General features: G+C 38.3%; 1 pseudogene; it reads left to right on the plus strand.

Annotated features, from left to right (window-relative positions):
- Nucleotides 1–22161: 22161 nt before the first annotated feature.
- Nucleotides 22162–23787, plus strand: LOC113190564 (RNA exonuclease 5 pseudogene; annotated as a pseudogene).
- The last annotated feature ends 810 nt before the right edge of the window (nt 23788–24597 follow it).

Below are 24597 nucleotides of genomic sequence, written 5' to 3' on the forward strand. Positions count from 1 at the left end.
TTGAATTTGGTGGCAAGAACATTTTTAGATAGGTGATAATTATGATTATTTGTGTTCACTTAACTTCTGTAAAGATGTTTAATTACCTTCTTCTGAGTTGTCATTTAATCTTCAGGCCATCCCACTTTTGACATTAACAACCATAATAAAACATGGGAAAACGAATTTAGAAACACACTCTGAAAAAGAAACCAAACAGAACTGTCTTCAAAAACCATACAAAATGACCTTATCAGACTGGAATTAAGACCAAAACAAGATTAAACATCTATGTTGCAAGGTACATTATATTCAGTGACATAGTATTCTGAAGAATGTTCTTTTTTCATTAGAGTCTAATTTTCGAAGATAGAAAGTTATAATTGGAAGAAAGGAACTGAAAAATAGCTGAATAGTGTTAGCATCATTCCAAATCTGTTGTAGCATATGAAGCATTATAATTCATTGGTTCTGTGGTTGAAAACTTTTCTGCATTTGACTATACTGTATTCCATACTAAGAAAAAAGTAGTAGTAGCTAAAGTGATTGACCCTCACTGTCCTTGACCAGTTTGCTTTGTAAGATGCTCATGAATATTTACTTTGCACAGAGAAGTTGTTGGTATAGGGATATTTAAAGCACTTTAAAACCAAGGTTCTAATGAGAGTGAGTGGCTTCATGATTTCATAGATCCTTGAGGAACTTCATACTATTCCATAAATATTAAACATAAGTAAACTGCAGAGCATGTAAAAATACAGGTTCATGGCTGCAATAAACCTCAGTGCTCATTTAATTCAACTTTTTCATTTTACAAAGGTAACCAGAATTGTGATTGACAGTTAAAATAATGTCTAAGAAATAAGGGAGAGGACAGAAGCAAAGCTGTTGAATCCTGGAGCCTCTGACTCTTGGGATGAAGAACGAAGTTGTAATTTGGCCCTTGAGCCCAGCACCCCCAACCCCCATCATGAGATGCAACTTTACAATGATCTGGAATTTTTCAGTCCTTCCAATGAACCAGGCTTCTTCCCATCTCAAACCACTGCTGCCTCTGGCTGGGCTGCCCTTCCCTCTGTCTTTCCCTTTGTCTATATCTACTCAACTTCAGCTTTTAGGAATGAAGCCTCCCCTTCTCCAGCAGGTGTCTCCTGACCTTGCTTTCTCATCACTCTCTGCCCTCAGGCTATTTACTGTATTGCTTATTAATTCCACCATTTCTCACCCCATGTTCTTTAAGGTCAGGAAGGGTATAATCTGTGGTCCATTTTCATCTTCATTCCATCTGCATAATGCCCATTCAGCATGTGTTGTTAAATGAGTGCCCCCTGCAGATAGATTCTGAGGCAGCTTAAGTGGAGCTGGGGTTTATGGATAATTAAAGTTACTATGAGGCTGTAGAAGAAATAGATGAAACGATCTGTGCTAGAAAAGCAAACTATTTCTTGGTTTAGCCCAATATCCCTGCTGGCTGCCAGTTTAGACTGTGATAGCTGGTTCCTTCACAAATGGAATCATTCCCTAGTTCTTTTGGCAAGGGCACATAAAACTCCATTCAACACAGGCATGGAAGGGCCAATACAATAGACTGGCTAAAAAAGTCATTTCAAAACTCCTGGTAAACTGTTTTATTTTATAGGCAACCAATACTTTAAAATATTCAGAAAACTGGAGTTGGGAGTTGGGCAACTGGCATGGCTCCAATGTTTAGTTTCAAGAATGCTAAATACATGGGAGTGTTTATAAATATTCTTCAATTCAGTTCTATCTCTTTCTGAGTGATGTACATCTGATAGTGATGCAGTTATATTCTGTGCTATTTTCTATTCTAAGGACTATGAAGGAACCTGGTTGTGTGTGTGTCTATTATACCATTAAGGACTTGTTTTAAGGAATACAGTGCATCCTGAATAACTGTGCCACCTAATCTGGTGTTGGGGCTTGCCCATGCACCTTGTTCACAACAGTTCTTGAAACTCTGACAGGTCCAATCACTTATGAATACTTCTCTGACAAAAATGCTTCCGACCTTTTCCGTATTATCATTTTCTTCTCCTTTCATTTGATATTATGGATATGTGTGGAATGAATTAAACATCCTTTGATACTTCATTTTCTATGGCTGCAGAGTATTCTATTGCATGAATGTGTTTTAATTTCTTAGCTGACCCCTCTTTTTGATCATGTAGTATGTCACTATATATTTTGCTGAGATGAGAGTGTGGTATTATTTCATTAGGATAAATTCCCAGAAGTCAAATCATCAGTCATTGGGTAGGCAAATTTAAAAGGCATTTGTATGTGGTTTTAAATTGGAAACGTCTTCTTTAGTTCAGAATATTCACAACTTTGTGAGTTTCCTCATAGCAGAGACTTTTATCTTTTTCAACTACTGTTTCCTAAAACCTTGAATACTATCCGTAACATTTAAAAGAGCCAGCCAGGCACAGGAGGATTGCAAGTTCTAGACTAACCTCAGCAACTTAGTGAAATCCTAAGGATTTAGTGAGACCCTGTCTCAAATAAAACATGAAAAAGGGGGCTGAGGATGGGATTCATTGGGTAAAGTCCCTTGGGTTCAATCCCTTTTACAAAAAAAAAAAAAATACAAGTATGGAGTTACTCAGATACTCAATAAATGTTTTTACCTGACTGATGTCTGACTGCACTTTAATTATACTGATTAAGTTATTGCCAGATGAACCTGGAGCCAAGTTACCAATAGAGTATCAACTTTTCTCGGGTAATGAATTGTGTAGATAAGACAGAAAGAAATAATTCTTACCTTTTCTTATTTGTTTATGTTTTCATGCTTAATGCAAAAGTAAATAGGATCTGGGGAGGTCTTCAAATAGAGTCTTCATTTTTGTAACCCTTTAAAGAAACTGGTTAATTCTCAACTTCTACACATGCAGGCAGCAATGTTAATAATAACAGAAGTGTGTGTGTGTGAGTGTGTGTGTCTGGGGTGGGGTGGAGAAAGATATGAGGATGTGGTCAGAGATTCACCCTCTCCCTTTAGCAGTTTAAATTAGTAGCTTAGCTCTTCCATAGTCTTCTGTGATGACTTAAATGGCATAATACTGAATTGAAAGAGCATAATTGCTCTTAGAGTTTGCAAACTAAGCTTTGCCAGCAATATATACTCAGAACAAATCCCAGTGTTTCTTTTTAAAGGTTAAATTGTTTTGCTCAAATTGCCTATAGAAACGTGAATTGAAGTACTTAAAAAATCTTTTTGATTTGCAAACTGTTCTTAAGACATCCCATGTTCTTAACACTAGATGGCATGCTAGAGTTAACATACTATTCTTAGAAAAGGAAGCTCACTCCAAAGCATGGAAATTTTCAGCTTAAAAAAAGTGGTATTAACCATGAACACACACACACATACACGCACACTGAGAGAAAGAAAGAAAGAGAGAGAGAGAGAGAGAGAGAGAGAGAGAGAGAGAGAGAGAAAGAACGAACCCAATAAATAAATGGACATGGGAACTAAGAAGACACTTCTCAAAATAATAAATACAAATGCCAGCAAACATAAAAAATGTTAACATCTGTGGCAATTAGAGAAATGCAAATTAAAACTACATTGATATTTTAATCTCACTCCAGTCAGAATGGCAATTATCAAGAATACAGAAACAATAAATATGTGCGAGGATGTGGGGAAAAGGCACACTTAATACATTGCTGGTGAGATTGCAGATTTGTGCAACAACTCTGGAAAGCAGAATAGAACCACCATATGACCCAGCTATCCCACTCCTTGGTGTATATCCAAAAGATTTAAAATTAGCATACTACAGCAATGCAGCCTCAACAAATTTATAACAGCACAATTCACAAGAGCCAAGCTGTGGAGCCAATGTAGGTATACTTCAAGAGATCATTGGGCAAAGAAAATGTGATATATATTCAACAATCCTTTTGAGGCTCAGTGATTCCACAACACTACATATGTATTGTGTATTAGTTTCGTATGGATGCTGTACCAAATTATCATAAACTTAATGGAGATATATATATATATATATATATATATATATATATATATACACACACATACACAAAAATCATATAACTTAAAGACCAGACATCCTGCCATAATTATAAAAACAAGTTACAAAATTAAAATAAATAAAACTAAAGGAAAATAGAAATGAGAATTATACCAAAACAAAGATAATATGCTATTTGCCCACTAAAGTTGTTGGTACAAAAATACAATGAAAAAAAAGAGATAAAAGTATTAAAAAAGAAAATAGGAATCAGAACAGTTAATTATAATATAGAGAAAAAAGATTAAAATACATTAAAGATAAGAGGAAATTAAAGATTAAATTAAGGGGCTGGGGATGTGGCTCAAGCAGTGGCGCGCTCGCCTGGCATGCGTACGGCCTGGGTTCAATCCTCAACACCACATACAAAGATATTGTGTCCACCGAAAACTGAAAAATAAATATTAAAAAAAATTCTCTCTCTCGCCCTCTCTCTCTCTCTCTCTCTCTCTCTCTCTCTCTCTCTCTCTCTAACACACACACACTCACTCTCTCTTTAAAAAAAAATAAAGATTAAATTAAAAGGAACGGTGAAAGGGAAAGTCACAAGTAGAGACTAAAAAATAATATGAATCCAAATGGAAACATCATTTTTAAAAAATCTAACTCAAAATAAGATAGAGTAGCACATTGATGCAAAGTTGTAAAGGCATGTGGAGTCTTTTAAGTAAAAGTAACTAGTAACTCCATTCCATATGAAGATAAGAAAAGCATAAACAACAGAATCAGGTAGCTTTTTTTATAGGAAAGTATAGTCTCTTGAATGGCCTTCATGAACAGAGGACACTGGGACAGAGAGCAAATTGAGAGCCACATATAACCTCCCAGGATATTTATCTTTTTCAACTTACCCAATAAAGGTAACAAACTGTCTCAGAAAATCATCCCACCAATTGGGAAAGCATACAGCTGTCTTAATGTTTGCCTTTGTTATTTTAGGTTACCAAAATACCCTTTTTGAGCCCCTACTGCATATATGTCAATATAAATCTATTTGCTTTCATATGAGTTTTCTTCTTGAATTTCTTCAACAATCCTTTTGAGGTTCAGTGATTCCACAACACTACATATGTACTGTGTATTAGTTTTGTATGGATGCTGTACCAAATTATCGTAAACTTAATGGATATATATATATATATATATATATATATATATATATATATATATCCCACACACACAAGTTTATTCTCTTAAAGTTCTCAAGACCAGAAGTCCAAAATAAGTTTTTTATGAGTGAAATCAAGGTGTTGGGGAAGGGCTGATTCCTTCTGGAGGCTCCGGGGAGAACCTGATTCCTTGCCTTGTCCAACATCTAAAGAGGCTGCCTTCAACTTTTGACATATCACAATGTCTTTTTGCTCTCCGCTTCTGCCATCACATTGCATCTCCTCCAGATCGGACTCCTTCTGTGTCACCCATTATTTTTAAAACTATTTTGGTTCTATAAGGTCATCTGAATAATCCAAGAACAATGTCTATATTTCACAATCCCTAATTCATTCACATCTACAAAGTCCATTTTGCCATGTAAGTTGGCATTCACAGATTCTGGACATAGGACACAGACATCTCTGGGGGCCATTATTCAGCCTGCTACAGACTGGTCATGTCAGAATTTCCTGAGTAATGGGTATTACTGAGTGTTGCAGTAATTCACTTGCAGGTCAGCATGGGAAAACAAAGAAAAAGAAGAAGCAGAGCAAGCAAAGCAGCAGCAGAAAAAAAGTCCTTTATTGTGTATAAGCAATCTTTTTATAGTATTGTGAACAAAGAAGGCAGCCTTCCAACATCAATAAATCAGGTCTTTCAGCTAATTAAACATAGCGCATAGAAGTTTTACTTTCTAATCAGAAGTGACCCGCTTCTCATGGCTAATCTACTTTTGACCTGGAGTATGCTGAGCTCTGCTCTTAGTTTAGAACAGATAAAAATTTTTCTTAGCGCCCTCCTAGCCCATTTGGCAGAACATCCCGTTTGCAGGCAAGTTCTCCCAAGGTCAGCAAACACCTCGCTTTCAAGCATGGCTGTTGTTACCTATCTAAACCTTGAAGAAGCCTCTCGTTTGCGAGCAGACTCTCCCAGGGACAGCAAACATCTCGTTTTCAAGCATGTCCGCTGTTACTTTATCTAAACCTTGAAGGAGCCCCTTGTTTGCGAGCAAGCCCTTCCAAGGACAGTAGACACCTCGTTTGCAAGCATGTCCGCTGTTGCCTTTCTATATCTTGACAGAATATCCTGTTTGCAGGCAAACTCCATCAAGGACAGTAATAGTAACGCAGTCACATCTGATTCTCTACATCTCCCTCCTTCTGTTTTTGTAAATGAGCCATAGCAGAAGCGATAAGGGACGTTTCATGTTTCAATTGCCTTCGCTTTTTCCAGCGTTGGAAGACTATATACAAAACAAAACACAAAACAAGAATTATTACAGTGTTACCTAAGGAAGCTGACAACAAGGTAGAAAAATGACTTAAAGGATTTAAATTAGCAATACTTGAAGACAATTTTTGTAAAATGTTAGATCCTGTTAGTTCAGGTAAAGTCTTACTAAAGGTGTCCATAATAGTCTTTTCCAAATTCATAATTTCTAAAGTTAAATTTTGATGTCCATTTAACCGTCTTTTAACAGTTTCCCAGGAATCACTGGTATTATATGGCACAGGAGTCACACAAATATGAGAAGAATTCCAGTCACACTTCAGTACACTTCTGGTAGCCAAGATAGTCACTTGATCGCCAAGCCAGGAAACAGTATGTTGTAAATTGATCACATCTGTAGCTAATTGAGAGTTTAAGTCCTTTTGTTGTTGCCACAATAAATGAGCATCTTGATGCTATGTTCTCACGAAATTCACAGTTTGAATGTCTTGATGCAAAGCAACGCCAGCTACTGCAGCAGTGGCAGTTACAGAAGCAACTGCAAGGATTGAGGCTATAACTGTTCCTATTAATCGTAGAGAGCGATGTAACAAAACTTGAAGAGCATTGTACAAATGAGTAACAGACAATGAATCAGACCAAGGACGAGTCAAATTAACAGGCACCCACAATTCTGTGTGAGCTTCAACAATAACTAAAGAATAATTATTAATTTCTATTAATTCCCAATTAGTTCTATTTACACATTGAGTAAGATAAGTCTATACATGATATTGTTCCCCAAGTTACATTCCATTCCCAGTTTCCAATCATAAGAGAATAAGGGAATTTAACACATGTAGAAGCAAAATAAGTCAGATTATTATGTAGATGTACTTCAAAAGGAGAGGAACGGGATACATCTAACGTGAAATTTCCAGTCCATACAGTGAGTTTCCTAGATACTGCCCATAATTTCTATATGTCCCCTTGAATATTGGGAAACTTTATATGCTGTAACATTGGAGGGACCAAAGCATAATGTTGCATTTTAATTGTCTCATTACCCCAAGCATTTATTGTCCCATTATGTCGATGCCATCTTAAAGTACGATTTGACCAACTTTCTATAAATTTAGAATGATCAGGACTCCAATCAACTATAGTGATATTTTGATATTTGATTACTGTTTTAGGGTGATGATCATGGCATTTTTCCCACTCTAAATGAGTTAAAAAGGTTTCAAAATATTTAGGTGAACATAAAGGAAGATGAGTTCTGACAAAACATTTTTTAGATGATAGCCATGATGGATTAACATACATACTAGAGGTATTAAATCCTCGAGAAGATATCATGACAATAAAAACAGCAGTAGGGTAACTATGATAATTAACTCCCCAACTATTATAAGAAAGAGAGTTGTTATGTGCTATAAGAGGCAAACAGAAAGAATGAGCCCCTATACACAATGGGATTCCTTCAACAGTTACAGTTATATTAGAAATATTATACAGATTTTTATAGAATGGAATAATTTTAATTCCCCCACATACATGAGGGGGGAAAATTAGTATTATTAGTACACACAGGAACTTCAGGTTTTCCCCAGGAAACACTGCGCACCAAAGGAGGGTTAGGAACATAGGCCCAATAAGCAAAAGAATGAGCAGAAATTATACTTACCTGGCAATTAATAACTGTAAGCATAGCTAATAAAAGATTAACAGGATTTAAAGGCTGATTTGCCTTTTGAAGGTTTTTTTTCAGCTTCTTGAGTTAACTTTTTTATCTGTCCCCATGTTGGGGGGTTTGCTGTTCTCGTTGCCATTGTAGAAGTTCTCTGCAATGTTAGCTCCTGAAATTGTCTGATAAATGGGTCACTTATTCTGCAATTTGATAAGTCTTGAAGGTACCTAGAAAGGTGTTTTACCTGCAGAAATAAGAGTAAACCCCCTTCCCATGTGGTGCAACAACCTAGAAATCCATTCTTTATTTTCATCTCTGTACCATATAGGTATTTCCGATTTTAGAAATAATGGCTGAGATTTAAATGTAGAGAAATGTTGCTGAGCTGCAGGAACCTCAGAGGCTGACCAGACATTTAAAAAAATTAAAGTTAGTAAAGTCTTATGAATTATATTTTGAGGTGTATAAGCCATAGCCATATCCCCCCTTTTTATTTTTAATATATATTCTCTTAGCGTATGATTTGTCCTTTCTATAATAGCTTGACCTTGACTATTATAAGGAATACCAAATGTATGTGTAATGTCATACTTATGTAAAAATGAATGTAATTTTTGTGAGGTATATGCAGGTGCATTGTCAGTTTAAGTTCTAAAGGAATTCCCAAGATAGCAAAACAAGATAATAAATGAGAAATGATTGCATTAGCCCTTTTTTTTTAAAGATAAACTGTGGCCCAAGAAAATGAGTATTAGTGTCAATAGTATGATGTACATATCTTAATTGTCCAAATGACTGAATTATAACAACATCCATTTGTTAAAGGGCATTAGGATGGAGTCCCCTTGGATAAACACCAGGAGGACAGTAAGGAATATTAAAAGGAGCACATGATGAACAGTTATTTTGTATTTTTTATAAAGTCCTTTAGTGTTTGTATGATGTAAAGCATGTTCTAGATGAGCCTTTTGTAAGGGGAAATAATAGTTGATCAACATTTTGATTTTTTTTAGTAAATGGTCCTGGTAGTGTAGAATGTGCTCTAATATGAGTAAAATACACTGAAATTTGGCCTACTATTTTTGTCGTATTTTTACATGTAGTTAGATAGGACATAGAGTCTTATCTTAGGTAAGTAGGGCTCTTTATAAATTTAAGTAAAGTGTTGTAGTTTTAAAGTTATTATTATTTTTTTAAATATTATATATTATAAATTTTATATAAATAATTGTTTAAGTTTATTTGAGTAAAAACTAACACAATATGATAACACATCTAAAACATGAAATAAAGAAAGGCTGAAAGCTTTTAGCCTTTTTTTAGAAAAATAGAAAAAATGTTCTTGTGTTTTATAATATTAACCTTTATGTAGATAAGGCTCTCATTAACTTAAAAAATATATTTAAATTGTACCTCAGTGTAAAAAGTAACATAAAACTTTATATATCTTATTGATAATAGGCCCAGTTATAGAACATTAAATTATATAAATAAATCTCCAATATGTTATTTTTATAAGCCTAAAATTACCATGCAACCTTTTGGAGAACACCAGCTTGATATAATTTTTTTTTTTTAAAGCTTTATCTTAATGACTTGTATACCTGGAAAATATGAACACATTTAATATACAAAGAAGAGTAATAGTACCATAATTACTATTGATGTTTTTATATTAATTAAGTTTAGCTCTTAAAGAAATAACATAATAGAATATTGCAAAATAAAAGTTGTTATTTAACCATATTTGTATAATCCTAATTTTTTCAAGATTATTTGTTCAAAAATTTACATATATAGCCAATGTATATAGACCTTCTTTATCACTTACTTAAAACTATATAGCCAACATACATAGACCTTCTTTATCATTTGCTTAAATTTTTTTTATTTACTCACTTCCAGAAACACATTTTTTAATTAAATCCATACCTAGAACCTTTTAATTTTTTTTTAACCCCTTCTTTATTTACATTTTGAAATAATCCTTGTGAATTTTTGAATTTAGGCAAATTACTCCATTTTAATAAGAGATATTTTGTTATTTGTAGTACACAATTAATCACATTATTTTACCATATTATGAAAATATAGTGTCTAAATATTAGGGATGATAAAGAACCATTTATTTATTTATATTATTTACCAACTTAAAAAATTATTAATAATGTTATCTAATGTAATTTAAGGAGTTAAAAGCATTTAATGGTATATTTAACATTTAGCATATTAACCTTGTAAATCAATCAGATATTTAACAAATATTTATAAACAAATACTCTTATGTCTAATTAATTTACTTATATTATCAAAACATTAGACAAGTATAATGAACCGTGTTAGCCATTTTTTGTTGTTGTTGTTGAAGAAAAGTCCTAGAATCAAAGCACATCAGTCATTAACATGTTAAAGACATCTTATTTTTATTTGTTTACCCAATTTAAATTGAACCATTTAAATCAGTGAATTAAAAATATTTGGATCCATTTTTTTTTTAATTTTTATGAGCACTCTTTACATATATATCAATCTTTATATCATGTACATGACATATGGACATACACATAAACAGACATACAACATATAATACAAATGTGCACACATAACACAATAAAGGCCTTGTAGCTATTTTAGGTGAAATTTCCATTGTAATGTTTAAATATTCCACAGTTGATCAAAAATAGAACTGATCAGAAAAACATTAACTTAGGTCTGTAGGGTCAAAATTATGAGGTCAAAAAATATAGAATCTAGGAAAAAGTAAGAGTCCTAGAAAAATGACCGGCCAGTAATTAGAAAGTATCATAAAATTTATTTATATATTTTATTTTATTTTTTATGATCCCTTTTAAAATGACCTGCTTTTCCACAATTGAAACAAGTTCCTGATTTATTGGGTTTAAGGGCTCCAGCCACGGCTGCAGCAAAAACAGAAACTTTGATGTTTAATTCCTCCCACTCCAGCACAAGCTCTCACATATATACTCAATGAGGCGTTTTGCCCTTATAATGGCCCCAAAATATGCTTACATTTAGGATTTGCATTTTCAAATGTTAATGTTTCCAATAATACCTTTGCTATTTGATCGTGACCTATGCCCTCATAACAAAAGTATGCGGTCTTGCAAGAAAATCAGTGTAAGTTTCAGTAGCCCCTTGTATAGTTTTAGTAAAGGAAGGTTGTGCCTGACCAGTGGGTATCATACATCTCTAAGCTTTTAAGAAAACCTGTCAAACTTGTCGTAGATCTGGATCTGTATATTGAGCCTGTCTCTAAAGGCATGGTAATTACTTTCTCCCATTAACTTATCCTCTATAGGTCCCGGGGGATTTTGAATTTCATTCTCTCTAGCTTGTTTTTGTGTCTTATCTTCCCATCAACTTCTCAATCGTAACCATTGAGATCCCTCCAAAACTGTTTTGGTTAATGCCTCCCAATCCAAAGGAATAAGTAATTTAGAACTTCCCAAATTTTCTAACATATCTAACACAAAAGGAGACTGAGGGCCATATTGAAAGGCTGTAGCTTTTAAATCCTTTATAAACTTGTATTCCACTGCAGTATAGTGAACATCAATCATAGGGGATTTTGAAGGTTTTGTTGTCTAGTTATAGGAAACAAATGTGGTGGATCAACAAAACAACCATGAGGGGCTGCAAGATCATCATCATCATGTATCATAGTAAGAGGAAATGAAGAACATTGTTGTTCTTTACCCACATTAACTCTATACTCTGTCATTGGAAAGAGAGAAGCATTAAAAGGAGCAGTAGGTTTAAGAGAGGACCTTTGCTTTTTTAATTGTATTTTATCTACAAAGGCCCTCCATAATTTCTTTTATATTGGAGTCACTATCTGAATTTTTTGAATCTTCCTCATGATCCAGATCTGATTTAGGGGAGCCATCTATAGTATCACAAATATTTTCTTAGGGCTCCGTTTTGTTAACCTTATTATCAGATTCTGATGTATTAACTTGACCTTCACAAAGAGAGCCCTTTTCATTATTGTTTTCTAATAATTGTAATGCCTGAGTAATAGCATTATATAATGTCCAAATCTTTAAAGAAATAACATTTCCAGCCTGATGCTGTTTATGGAGCTCTTTTTGAACTAATTTTCATTCTCCTAAATTTAACTGGACCTTAGTTTGATACTGGAACCAGTGACAATGACATTCTATAATTTTAAATAACTCCTTGAGTCTCTTATGAGATGTTTTCAAACCTATGGAATATAATAATCTTTGTAGTAACTCCATGTATTGTTCCTTTAAGGACTGGGAGTTTCCCATGTTAGTTCTGAAAGTCCCCCTAAAGTTTCTTTCAACCTGGGGTGCTACCTTTCAATATTTGTTAGTTCTGAAAGTTCCCCCTAAAGTTTCTTTCAACCTGGGGCGATACCTTTCGATATTTTGTGAATCCCGAAAGTCCCCCTTTCGTTTTCTTAACCCGGGGTGCTTACCCTTTCGGTGCTGGATCCTGCCGACTACGCCAATTGTTGCAGTAATTCACTTGCAGGTCAGCATGGGAAAACAAAGAAAAAGAAGAAGCAGAGCAAGCAAAGCAGCAGCAGAAAAAAAGTCCTTTATTGTGTATAAGCAATCTTTTTATAGTATTGTGAACAAAGAAGGCAGCCTTCCAACATCAATAAATCAGGTCTTTCAGCTAATTAAACATAGCGCATAGAAGTTTTACTTTCTAATCAGAAGTGACCCGCTTCTCATGGCTAATCTACTTTTGACCTGGAGTATGCTGAGCTCTGCTCTTAGTTTAGAACAGATAAAAATTTTTCTTAGCGCCCTCCTAGCCCATTTGGCAGAACATCCCGTTTGCAGGCAAGTTCTCCCAAGGTCAGCAAACACCTCGCTTTCAAGCATGGCTGTTGTTACCTATCTAAACCTTGAAGAAGCCTCTCGTTTGCGAGCAGACTCTCCCAGGGACAGCAAACATCTCGTTTTCAAGCATGTCCGCTGTTACTTTATCTAAACCTTGAAGGAGCCCCTCGTTTGCGAGCAAGCCCTTCCAAGGACAGTAGACACCTCGTTTGCAAGCATGTCCGCTGTTGCCTTTCTATATCTTGACAGAATATCCTGTTTGCAGGCAAACTCCATCAAGGACAGTAATAGTAACGCAGTCACATCTGATTCTCTACACTGAGTATATCAGTTCAGTTAATAGAATTGTACCAATGTCAATTTCTCAGTTTTAATCATTGCTTTAAGATTATTTAAACTGTTAACCTTAGATAAGGGGGTATATACAAAGTTTCTGTATGATTTCGGTAAGATTTCTGTAATTATCAGATGGTAGGGGTACAGGTCAGCGGCACAGTGTATGTCTAGCATGTGCAGAGTCTTGGGTTTAATCCCCAGCACCAAAAATAAATAAATAGATTAAATTATCAAAAATACAATATAATTGAGTATATAGACCAACAATGACAAAAAAATTTCTGGGGGCTTTCAAAGATTACCAGGCCTTTCTGAGGATTATAGAATCACATTCTGCAGACAGAGCCTAAGAATCTATGTTGTAGACAAGTACATGATCCTGTTTCACAGGCAGTTCTAAGAACTACTAACAATTATGTCAGTAGTATTCCAAGTGTGGTTCAAGCAACCTTGCCTGATGTCTTATTAGAAATACACATTCTCAGGCCCCATTAAGCACCATCTGTGCAGGACATGGCCCCAGACATTTTGTGTTTTAATAAGTTCTCTAGACGATTCTTCTGCACAGTTAACACTGATAAGCACTAGACTGTGTGGTTTTTAAATAATGGGATGTAGCTATCACTATCTCCAGTTTTCATAATCTAAGGCTCAGTTGTATGAAATACTCAATGTAACAGGGCTAAGACTGTGCCAAAACTGGTACAAAATTGCAGGTCTGATGAAGTTTAATTCTGATCTTTCACCTTCAGGTTTTCATTTAATTCTGATCTTTCACCTTCAGGCTTTATGTTAAAGTGTTGACGTCTCTCATAAAATGAAAATGCATTACCCCATGTGGAGACATCCTTTACAGTGAAATGGGATTAACTGCAGATGAAAGAGGTAGCCTGTTATTAGCAGAGGCTTAGGGAATGAGAACCAGAATAATAAGCTTGATGATCAAGACAAAACCCCAAAATCAGACCCAATCATATATTTCAAAAATTTCAGGCCAACTAGATCTTCCTTCAATTGATTATCTTTGTAGGCATATTTATACTTCTGAGATAAAACTGCCAAATAATGACATTCAGAAAAAAATGATTATCTCATATATAAAGGAATAGCCAAGAAGTCAGGTCCACGTGTGTGGTGAAAGGAAGAGTCAATTCCTATTACAAACCCACTCCCTGTTTCTTGGGGCCCAGGACATTCAAAGAGCAAAAGGGAGTGTTTGGTAATGCAACTCAGAGCAAAGAAAGGATAAGACACAAAGATCACTCTAAAACAATGCCCAAGATGGCAGAAAACAGCTAATTATCACACTGATGTACCTGGAGTCTGAACATCTTTCTCAGCACCAACCTAAGGTCCACCCTGGGACAAGAGATAGAACGGAATGATTGACAGCTGATATCACAGAAGAGGCTGGGCCTAGAGAGAGAGACATAGAGCAAAGGAGGTTGAAATTTAAAACCATCCCAAAGAAGAACCAAATTTCCCCTGGTGATACTGTAAAGAGTAGTTAACTGAGGACCCAGTTTTGTGGGAGTTGTGAGTGATTCACACTCACTGATGTTGGAAAGAATATGTAGACATAAAGAGGAGAGCCTGTTCACATTCCACCCCACCTGAGGATTCCACATGTGTTGTAAGATACAAATCAAATCTGATGGACTTTTTCTGGACCTAGCTGATTGTAAGGATGTTTAATCATGAGTTGATCCCACATCCTATTCACAACTTTGAGGGAGCAGAAAGACAGATATGGGAGTGGGGAATCTAAAGCCCTAAGGAAGGTTTGGTGAGAAAAGAGAATTAACTTCACCTGAGCCTTAGTTGAGCTTATACCCACCATGTAGGCCACAGTGCCAGGGCATTGTCTCTCTCTGGCTATGTATGATGTGTAGAGCGCTGGCTGTTTCGGTTAGCTTTTCCATTGCTTTTCATAGCTGCGACCAAGAGACCTTACAAAACAACACAGAGGAAGAAAAGTTTATTTTGACTCATGGATTCAGAGATTCAATTCATGGTTGGCCATCTCCATAGCTCTGAGCCCAAGATGAGGCAGCAATCATGGCAGAAGGGTGTGGCAGAGGAACACAGCTCAGAACATGGCAACCAGGATGGAGGGATGGAGAAAGAGAGTGAGACAGAGACAGCAAGAGACAGAGAGAGAGAGACAGAGTGAGAGAGAGAAAAAGAGAGAGAGAGAAAGACAGAGAGACAGACAGAGAGAGAGAGAGAGAGACAGAGACAGAGAGAGAGACAGAGACAGAGAGAGAGACAGAGACAGAGAGAGAGAGAGAGAGAATATTCCACTCACTCAATAGGGATAAAATGTAAACCTCAAAAGCATGTACCAGGTGACCTACTTCCTCCAGCTACACCCTGCATGCCTAGATTTACTGCTCAGATAATCCATGTCAGTGGATTAATCCACTGATTAGATTACACCTCTTGTAATCCAAACATTTAACTTCTGAACTTTCTTGCATTGCCTCACAAATGATCCTTTGGGGGATGCTTCATATCTAAACCACAACAGTGGCAAACCTCATGCTAAGAGTACTTTCAAATCCTCAGAACCTTTCATAGACTTGCTTATTTCACATCCTCATTTTGTCAGCCCATAAAATTTCTGACTATGGAGAAACCCGGTTGCTTTATGAAGGGACAAAGATGAGGAAAAAAAAATCCTAGAAATGATTCTGGGCTGTCTTTGACATTGGTTGAGCATTACCACCTGCAGCCTGACTAGAAAGAATTTTGAAGTGCTTTGTAAACCACTCAAGTACTTAGCAGCTCTTGCTTAGGAATGAAGGCTAAAAACCCACAGAGTGGGAGGTAGGACAAAACATGCTCTCTCTGAGCTTTCCTGACATGCTGGCTGCCTTCCAGGCTACCTGATTAAATCAGAACCTAAATTTGTCACTGACCTGTTTTGCTATCTCTGGTATAGTCAGTTACTGCAAGCCCAGTGCTCTGTGAGTTATTTCTTGTGCGTGTGAAATTTAGGTTTATCACAATCTGTTTTTCATATCAGAATTTTGCAAATAGTGGACTATGCTGCTAGTTGTTGCCTAAAGTGGGTAATTACCTAATAATTTGGGGACAAAAGAAGATTGGGAGTGAGCCAAACAAGGGAAGCAAGATCCATTACTATGAATGATTTCTTAAACATGCTACTGCATATTTCTGCAGAGCACACCAAAGCTAAAGAGAAAAATCAGAAAATCACTGAACTGGCCCATATCCATTGAACACTTTTGAAACACATAGTTCTGCACTGATAATGAACAATTCTCGCCCCTGAATCATTCCAGGGTCTTGAACCTAAGAAACTCTTAGATGAGGTGTTAAATGCCTTGAGTTATGGAGCAGGGGCTTCAAAAATAAAACACACAGCTGCTCATATCAAAGAAAATACAGTGTGGTGGAGCAAAGACAAGCAAATATATTTATAAGACAATGTAATGAATAACACAGTGAAGGTAAGTCCTGTGTAAGAGCCAGAAGATGGGAAACCAACCCAGAATGCCTTGGCAGAAGAGAAAAAGGGAAGAGAAGAGGGCAGGAACAGTGACCAAGTTTATTTTCTGTAGTCCAAGAAAGTTTTTGCTTCACTGCATGTTTTCAGAAGATAATATGTGAGAATAACCTCAAATGATACCTCTGGGTTTCTCCTTGAACACTTACTCCTTGAGAAAAATTGATTCTTTCGGGAGTCATGAAGAAATAAAGGGCCTGTGATAACCTGGATGGAACTGAGGGACAAGCACTTAAGTGCAATCAGGCAGGCACAGAAAAAAGAATTATGCATGCTCTCACCAATATATAAAAGCAAAAATCCCTTGTCGCATTGAAACTTAGAAAATAAAATTTTAGTTGGAATCCATGTGATTTATTGATTCTTGATTTTATTTCTTGCACTATAGCAGTCTTATTAAGGAAGTTGGGGCCTAATCTCACATGATGAAGATTAGGGCCTACTTTTTCTTCTGTTAGACCCAGGGTCTTAATATGTTCTGATGAAAGAGAAAATAAAGTAGACTTTGGGAGGAAAGACCTGGGTTCTTGTACAGTAATCCTTTTTTTCTGGTTTGTTTTTTTTTTTTTTTTTTGGTACAGGGAATTGAACACAGGGGCACTCAACCACTAAGTCACATCCCCAGCCATTATTTTGTATTTTATATATATATTTTATTTTGAGACAGGGTCTCACAGACTTGCTTAGTGCCCCTCCAAGTTGCTGAGGCAGGCTTTGAATTCACGATCCTCCTGTCTCAGCCTCTAGAGCTGCTGGGCTGTCATCCTCCTTTTATTTTAGTAGTCATTTTACCTACAGAGGCCTCAAGCCCATATTAGCAAACTTAGGTTAATTTTATCTGCTTCCTGTATTTCACAGTAATGTTGGGGAACTCATGATTGTAGGGGTACAGAAACACTGAAGACCTTTAGTTATTTTTGCTTTTCAATTATTTTTTCCTTTTTCAAGTCTTTGCTACATATACAGCACAATTCTGAGAAACTACAAAACACAGGGCACGGTCCTGTCCCCTGGAACTTAACAAATCTGGGTAAAGAAACCATGAAACTACTGGAAGGTAATCCACAGTAAAGGTAAGTAAGGCAATATGCTGGAATACAAAGGGAATATTTTATTGAAGTTGCAACAGGGGTTCACTGGATGCTTTGACTACAACCCTGTCGCTTTGAAACTTACATGTTTGTTTCTCTTTTCCCCAACCTTCTCCTCCCTGATCTTCTTTGCGCTAACCTTCTCCTCCTGATTTTCTTTCCCCTACCCTTCTCCTCCCTGATCTTCTGTTTTTCTTTTCCCTAAACTTCTCCTACCTGTACTCTTCCCCCTCCCTGGTCTCCTCCTCTGGGCTCTTCTTTTCTTTCCTCATTTCTGATGCAACATGCCCCACATTACATCATTCCCTACAGCTTAGTTGTCATAAATCCGTTTATTTTATTCCTGTCTTGCCGGCTCTTTATTCCCGCTTTTCAAAAACCAGGTTCTACCTCAGAGCAAAGCCTGTCCAAGAAAGGGACATGACCTTTGTTTTTAGAAAAACCCACAGAGCACTCTTAGGCACATTCCCATCCTGCTAAGTTGTTTCTCTACAAATAACAGGAGAGATCTGCTGGGCCACCTGTCCCTGACTCAGTCAGGCTAGGGGGGGACCCCTAGCAACTCCTGGCAGCCACCAATCAGCATGAGACAGGGAAATACCTGGAATGCCAGATGATCCTCCCAGTAGTTTTTGGTTTTGGGAAACCATGTAGTTCAGCAGGAACACCCCTCTTGGCATAAACCAATCAGTTCAAATGAATCCCCCTCTTGGAGTAACCAATCATCATACCCAACTTGTTCCTGCCTGTGAATGTGTTAATCATATTTTAGAGTTGTTATTTGATTTTCACTCAGTGTGTAATGATTTGCTAAGAGATGCTATGATGTATGTGGGCGTCCCTGCCTTCTCCAAAGAATGTATAAAACTGCTGCAAACCCTGGGCTCGGGGCCTCTTAGCATCACCAGTTGCTGTGTCTGCGCAGAGGACCCAGCTACCTCGCAATAGAAACCTCTTTGCTGCTAACATCGGTCTTGGTCTCTGGTGGTCTTTGCGGGGGGTCCAGATTTCGAGCATAAAACCTCTCTCCTCTCTCCCCTTTTCCCTATCTAAAGCTCATCTATTTTTCCCATGCTCCCCCCACCCCATCCCCATTATAAATCATCATCCTTGTATCAGACAATACATTCTGCATTTGAATTGTTAGGGTCTGCTTACTTCATTCAGCATTTTAATCTCCAACTTCATCCATTTACTTGCAAATGCCATGATTTTTTTTCTCCTTTAATGGTGAGTGATATTCCATTGTGTATATATGCCACATTTTCTTCATCCATTCATCTAATGAAGGGTATATCTAGGTTGGTTCCACAATTTAGCTATTGTGAATTGTGCTGCTGTAAACATGGATGTGTCTGCGTCGTTGTAGTATGCTACTTCTAAGTCCTTTGGGTATAAACCAAGGAGCGGGATACCTGGATCCAATGGTGGTTCTGTTATGAGTTTTCCAAGGAATCTCCACACTGCTTTCCATATTGGCTGCACCAATTTTCAGTCCCAGCAGCAATGTGTGAAGGTGCCTTTTCCCCCCACTTCCTTGCGAAAACTTATTGTTGTTTGTATCCTTAACAGCTGTCATTTTTACTGGAGAGAGATGAAATCTTAGAGTGATTTTTTATTTGCATTTGTCTAATTGCCAGAGATGTTGAACATTTTTTCATATATTTGTTGATTGATTGTATATCATTTTCTGAGAAATGTCCGTTCAGTTTTTTGGCCCATTTATTCATTGGGTTATTTGTATTTTTTGGTGTTAAGAGTTTTGAGATCTTTATATACATATATATATGAGTGCTCTATCTGATTTGTGTGTGGTTAAAAATTTCCAACTATTCTGTAGGCTCTCTTCACCTCACTTATTGTTTCTTTTGCTGCAAAGAAGCTTTTTAGTTGGAATCCATCTGATTTATTGATCCTTGATTTTATTTCTTGCACTATAGCAGTCTTATTATGCAAGTTGGGGCCTAATCTCACATGATGAAGATTAGAGCCTACTTTTTCTTCTGTTAGACCCAAGGTCTCTGGCTTAATTCCTAGGTCCTAGTTCCACTCTGGATTGAGTTTTGTGCATGGTGAGAGACTGGGGTTTTCGTTTCATTTTGTTGCCTATGGATTTCCAGTTTTCCCAGCACCGTTTGTTGAAGAGGCTATCTTTTCTCCAAAGTATGTTTTGGGCACCTCTGTCTGATAGAAGATAATTGTAATTTAGTGGGTTAGTCTCCGTGTCCTCTATTGTGTACCATTGGTCTACCAGTCTGTTTATATACACAAGGGAATGTTACTCAGCAATAAAAGAGAATACCATCATGGCATTTGCAGGTAAATGGATGAAGATGGAGGAGATGAGGCTAAGTGAAGTCAGCCCATCCCAAACAAACGAATGCCAAGTGTTTTCTCTGATATAAGGAGTCTGGGATGGGGAGCATGGGAGGAAGAGATGAGCTCCAGATAGGGGAGAGGAGTGGGAAGGGAAGGTAGGGGGCATGCGGTTAGAAATGATGGTGGAATGTGATGGACATGGTTATCCAAAGTACACGTATGAAAACATAAGTTGGTGTGAATATACTTTATGTACAACCAGAGTTGTGAAAATTGTACATTCTGCTGTCATATATAAAAAATTTAGTACTTAAAATAAAATAAAATTGATAGAATACAGAGAACAGTGGTTACCAGAGCCCAGGAAGGGCACAGGGGAGGGACCATGGCAAGATGATGGTTAATAGGTATGGGGGGTGCCCTTGGATAAGAGAAATGACTTACTTTTAGTATTCCACAGCATGGTAGGATCACTCTGATTGACTACAATATGAAATATTTCAAAATACCTGATTGGGGGTGTATCTCAGTGGCAGAATAATTGCTGAGTATGTACAATGCCCTGGGTGCAATCCTCAGTACTGGAAGGGGGAAACCTGATAGGGTTTTGAACGTTCCCAAAACTAAGGAGTGATACATGTGTGAGTGACATATATGCCAATTACCCTGATCTGATCATTACACTTGGAACACAAGGATTAAGGTGCCACAGTGAAAACAACCCAATAAGATCAATGAACCCATTCACACTACAGGGCATACGGCAAAGTACCCCTAAATGTGTTCTGATGAAAGAGAAAATAAACTAGACTTTGGGAGGAAAGACCTGGGTTCTTGTTCGGTAATCCTTTTTTTTTTTTTTTGGTACAGGGAATTGAACACAGGGGCACTCAACCAACCACTAAGTCACATCCCCAGCCATATTTTGTATTTTATATATATATATATATATATATATATATATATATATATATATATATATATTTTTTTTTTTATTTTGAGACAGGGTCTCATAGAGTTGCTTAGTGCCTCTCCAAGTTGCTGAGGCAGGCTTTGAACCCACGATCTTTCTGTCTCAGCCTCCAGAGCTGCTGGGCTGTCATCCTCTTTTTCATTTTAGTAGTCATTTTACCTACAGAGGCCTCAAGCTCATATTAGCAAACTTAGGTTAATTTTATCTGCTCCCTGTATTTCACAGTAATGTTTGGGAACTCACGATTGTAGGAGTATAGAAACACTGAAGACCTTTAGTTATTTTTGTCTTTACACTTTTTTTTTTCCTTTTTCAAGTCTTTGCTACATATACAGCACAATTCTGACAAAATAGGAAACACAGGGCACGGTCCTGTTCCCTGGAACTTAAGGAATCTGGGTAAAGAAACCATGAAACTCCTGGAAGGTAATCCACTGTGAAGGTCCCCCAGAGGCAATAAGCTGGAATACAAAGGGAAGATTTTACTGAAGTTGCAACAGGGGTTCACTGGATGCCTTGTCTACATCCCTAGTGGCTTTGAAACTTACATGTTTGTTTTTCTTTTCCCCAACCTTCTCCTCCCTGATCTTCTTTGCCCTAACCTTCTCCTCCTGATTTTCTTTCCCCTACCCTTCTCCTCCCTGATCTTCTGTTTTTCTTTTCCCTAAACTTCTCCTCCCTGTTCTTTTCCCCCTCCCTGGTCTCCTCCTCTGGGTTCTTCTTTTCCCTAATCTTTTCCTCCCTGATCTCTCCTCCCTGATCTCACTTTCTCTGAATCACCTCTATAAAAACCCCCTACTCCTGCTGATGTGAGAACCATCGTTTCTTCTTCGCTGGCCAAGCAATAAACCATCCTTTCTCCTTCTCAAGAAGGTTTTCTCTCTCGCTGGATTGGCATCAAGGCAAGGACAGCTTTCTAAGCCAGGGACAGCTTTCTAGACCAAGGACAGTGTTCCTCAACAAGGAGGCAAATACAGGATCATGGAGCCAGAGAAGGAGAAGACCGAGAGGCTGAACAGCCAGAGGAGACGGGTCCCCGACTGGCTGATGGGGACGCCCGAGGCAAGGATACCCCGTTCGGATCTTGAAGACAGGCAGCCCGAGCCCAAGAGAGCCCGGTTTTCTGGCATCGTAATGGCCAAAAACTGTGAAATAACCCACGAACAGCTATGTGAGCTGCTCAAGTATGCAGTTCTGGCTGCACCCGTTATTGAGAGACCCAGGTGGTGCCAGCTTCTGTACGGAAAGCAACTGAGCAGAACAGTGGTTGTCATCCTTCAAGGGATGAGTCAACTCCACTTCTACAGGTTCTATTTGGAGTTTGGATTTCTCCGAAAAGCCTTCAGACACAAATTCCGCTTGCCTCCTCCATCACCGACTTTTCTAGCTGATGTTATCGGGCTACCAAATCAAGCGGCTGGATATCTGCCTAAGACCACGGGAGGATCTGTACCGTCTGCCGGTACAAAACCCGAGGTCGACCTGCAGAATGACCCGGTCATTCAAAAGTATGGCTCTCAGAAGGTGGGCTTGCTGCGATGCCTTCTGACAGAGGAGGAGATGAGGACATTTGACTTTCCCTTCCAAGGTTCTCCCGACTGTGAGAACTTTGTACCTACCAGATGTGATGGGTCTGTCACAGAGAACAGCCCTCTCTTTGGGCTGGACGGAGAAATGTGCATCACGTCCAAAGGGAGAGAACTAACCCGCATCTCCCTGGTTGCCGAAGGAGGCTCGTGTCTCCTGGATGAGTTGGTGAAGCCCGATGAGGAGATTGTAGACTACGCCACCTGCTATTCGGGGATCACGGAGGAGATGCTTAAGCCGGTGACGACGAAACTGAAAGACGTTCAGAGGCGGTTAAAAGCACTGCTTCCTCCTGATGCGGTGTTGGTAGGCCATTCCCTAGACGTGGATCTCCGGGCACTGCACATGATCCACCCGTATGTTATCGACACCTCGTTGCTTTATGCCAGAGAGCGGGGCAGAAGATTCAAGCTCAAGTTCTTGGCCAAAGCTGTACTGGGGAAGGACATTCAACGTTCGGAAAGGGACGGTCATGATCCCACAGAGGACGCTGCCGCGACCCTTGAATTGGCTCAACATTTCCTCAGGTATGGCCCAAGGAAGATTGCAGAACTCAATCTGGAGGCGCTGTGGAGAGCCCAAGACCCAAGAAATGCCAGAGGAAAGTTCCACTTCACCTACAGAGGTGCTTTAAGATCTTTCGACCCGGGGCATCACAAGCTCCTTTTTGTATCCCGAGAGACAGACGATGTTGAACTCCCGTCTCCTGAAGATTGTGAGACTGTTAAGTGCCTTTCCAACAGAGAGGTCTTTGAGCAGGCCAGAAGGCAAGTGCGCCTGTACCCCTTCAGCGTTATTCGGTTCTCTTTAGAGCCTTTTTCACCTCTCCTCACTGAGGAAGTGAACCAAAGGATGCGGATGAAGTGGACAGAGATGTCCACTGTCTATGCTGGGCCATTGAGCAAGGATTGGAACCTAAGTGCTCTGAAGAGGCTGTTTAGGAGCTTTGGCCCAGTTCGTACAATGACTGCCGTTCTGGAAACTCATCAGCCTCATCTCTCCATAGAGTATGAAGTATGAGGAAAGCACCGGCCCAAGCGTGGGTTTGTGAGTCGGCTCGCCACTTGCCTTTTCTCATCCTTCCTGGGCGATGGTGGAGAAGACGGGTCAGGCTGCAGCTTCTCCAAAGACTGCTGGGCCTCTTGGTTCAGTGGACAGCTTTGTGTGGGAAGTTGGTGTGCCGGCTAACGGGTCTAATCCACTTACAGGGCATGCGCAAGTTTTCAATAAATGCCTAAAATTCAAGCCTTTCCTCATCTTAAGACAGGGTGGGTGGGGGGGCGGGAATGTAAAATGTAAAAGAAAATGTAAAATGGAAACAAAATAAATACAACTTATACAATTAAACCAAAATAAATGTAAACGTGTTTGATATCTTCGGACGTTTAACATCCTATTCATGCTATGTGACATTTATTTAAAAGTGTGATGGGATCTGAGTGGAGCGAATGAGCCCAGTGGTTATGTGGTTGAGTCTCGGAAACTGGTAAGCCTTGCAGCCTGGCTGACCATCTAGCTGAAGGGCAGATTGCAGAATTCAAAGCAGCTTTCCCACTATTTGACAGGAATGAGGAATTGGGAAGTGTAATGAGATGGTCTCTTGGGTGGAATCCCACAGAAGTCCGAGTTACAGGACAGGATGAAGGGAGTAGCTGCTGGTGGTAATGGCAACATGGACTTCCCTGAATTTCTGACAATGATGGCAAGAAAAAGGAAACACGGACGATGTAGGGCACGATGTAACATGTAGGGCATGTTGCATCAGAAAGGAGGAAAAACCGAACTTGCTGCCTGCTTCTGGGTGGGTCCTGGGGCCACCTGTGGCTAAGA

The sequence above is a fragment of the Urocitellus parryii genome, chromosome 5 (assembly GCF_045843805.1).
Source record: "Urocitellus parryii isolate mUroPar1 chromosome 5, mUroPar1.hap1, whole genome shotgun sequence".
Taxonomy (NCBI): domain Eukaryota; kingdom Metazoa; phylum Chordata; class Mammalia; order Rodentia; family Sciuridae; genus Urocitellus; species Urocitellus parryii.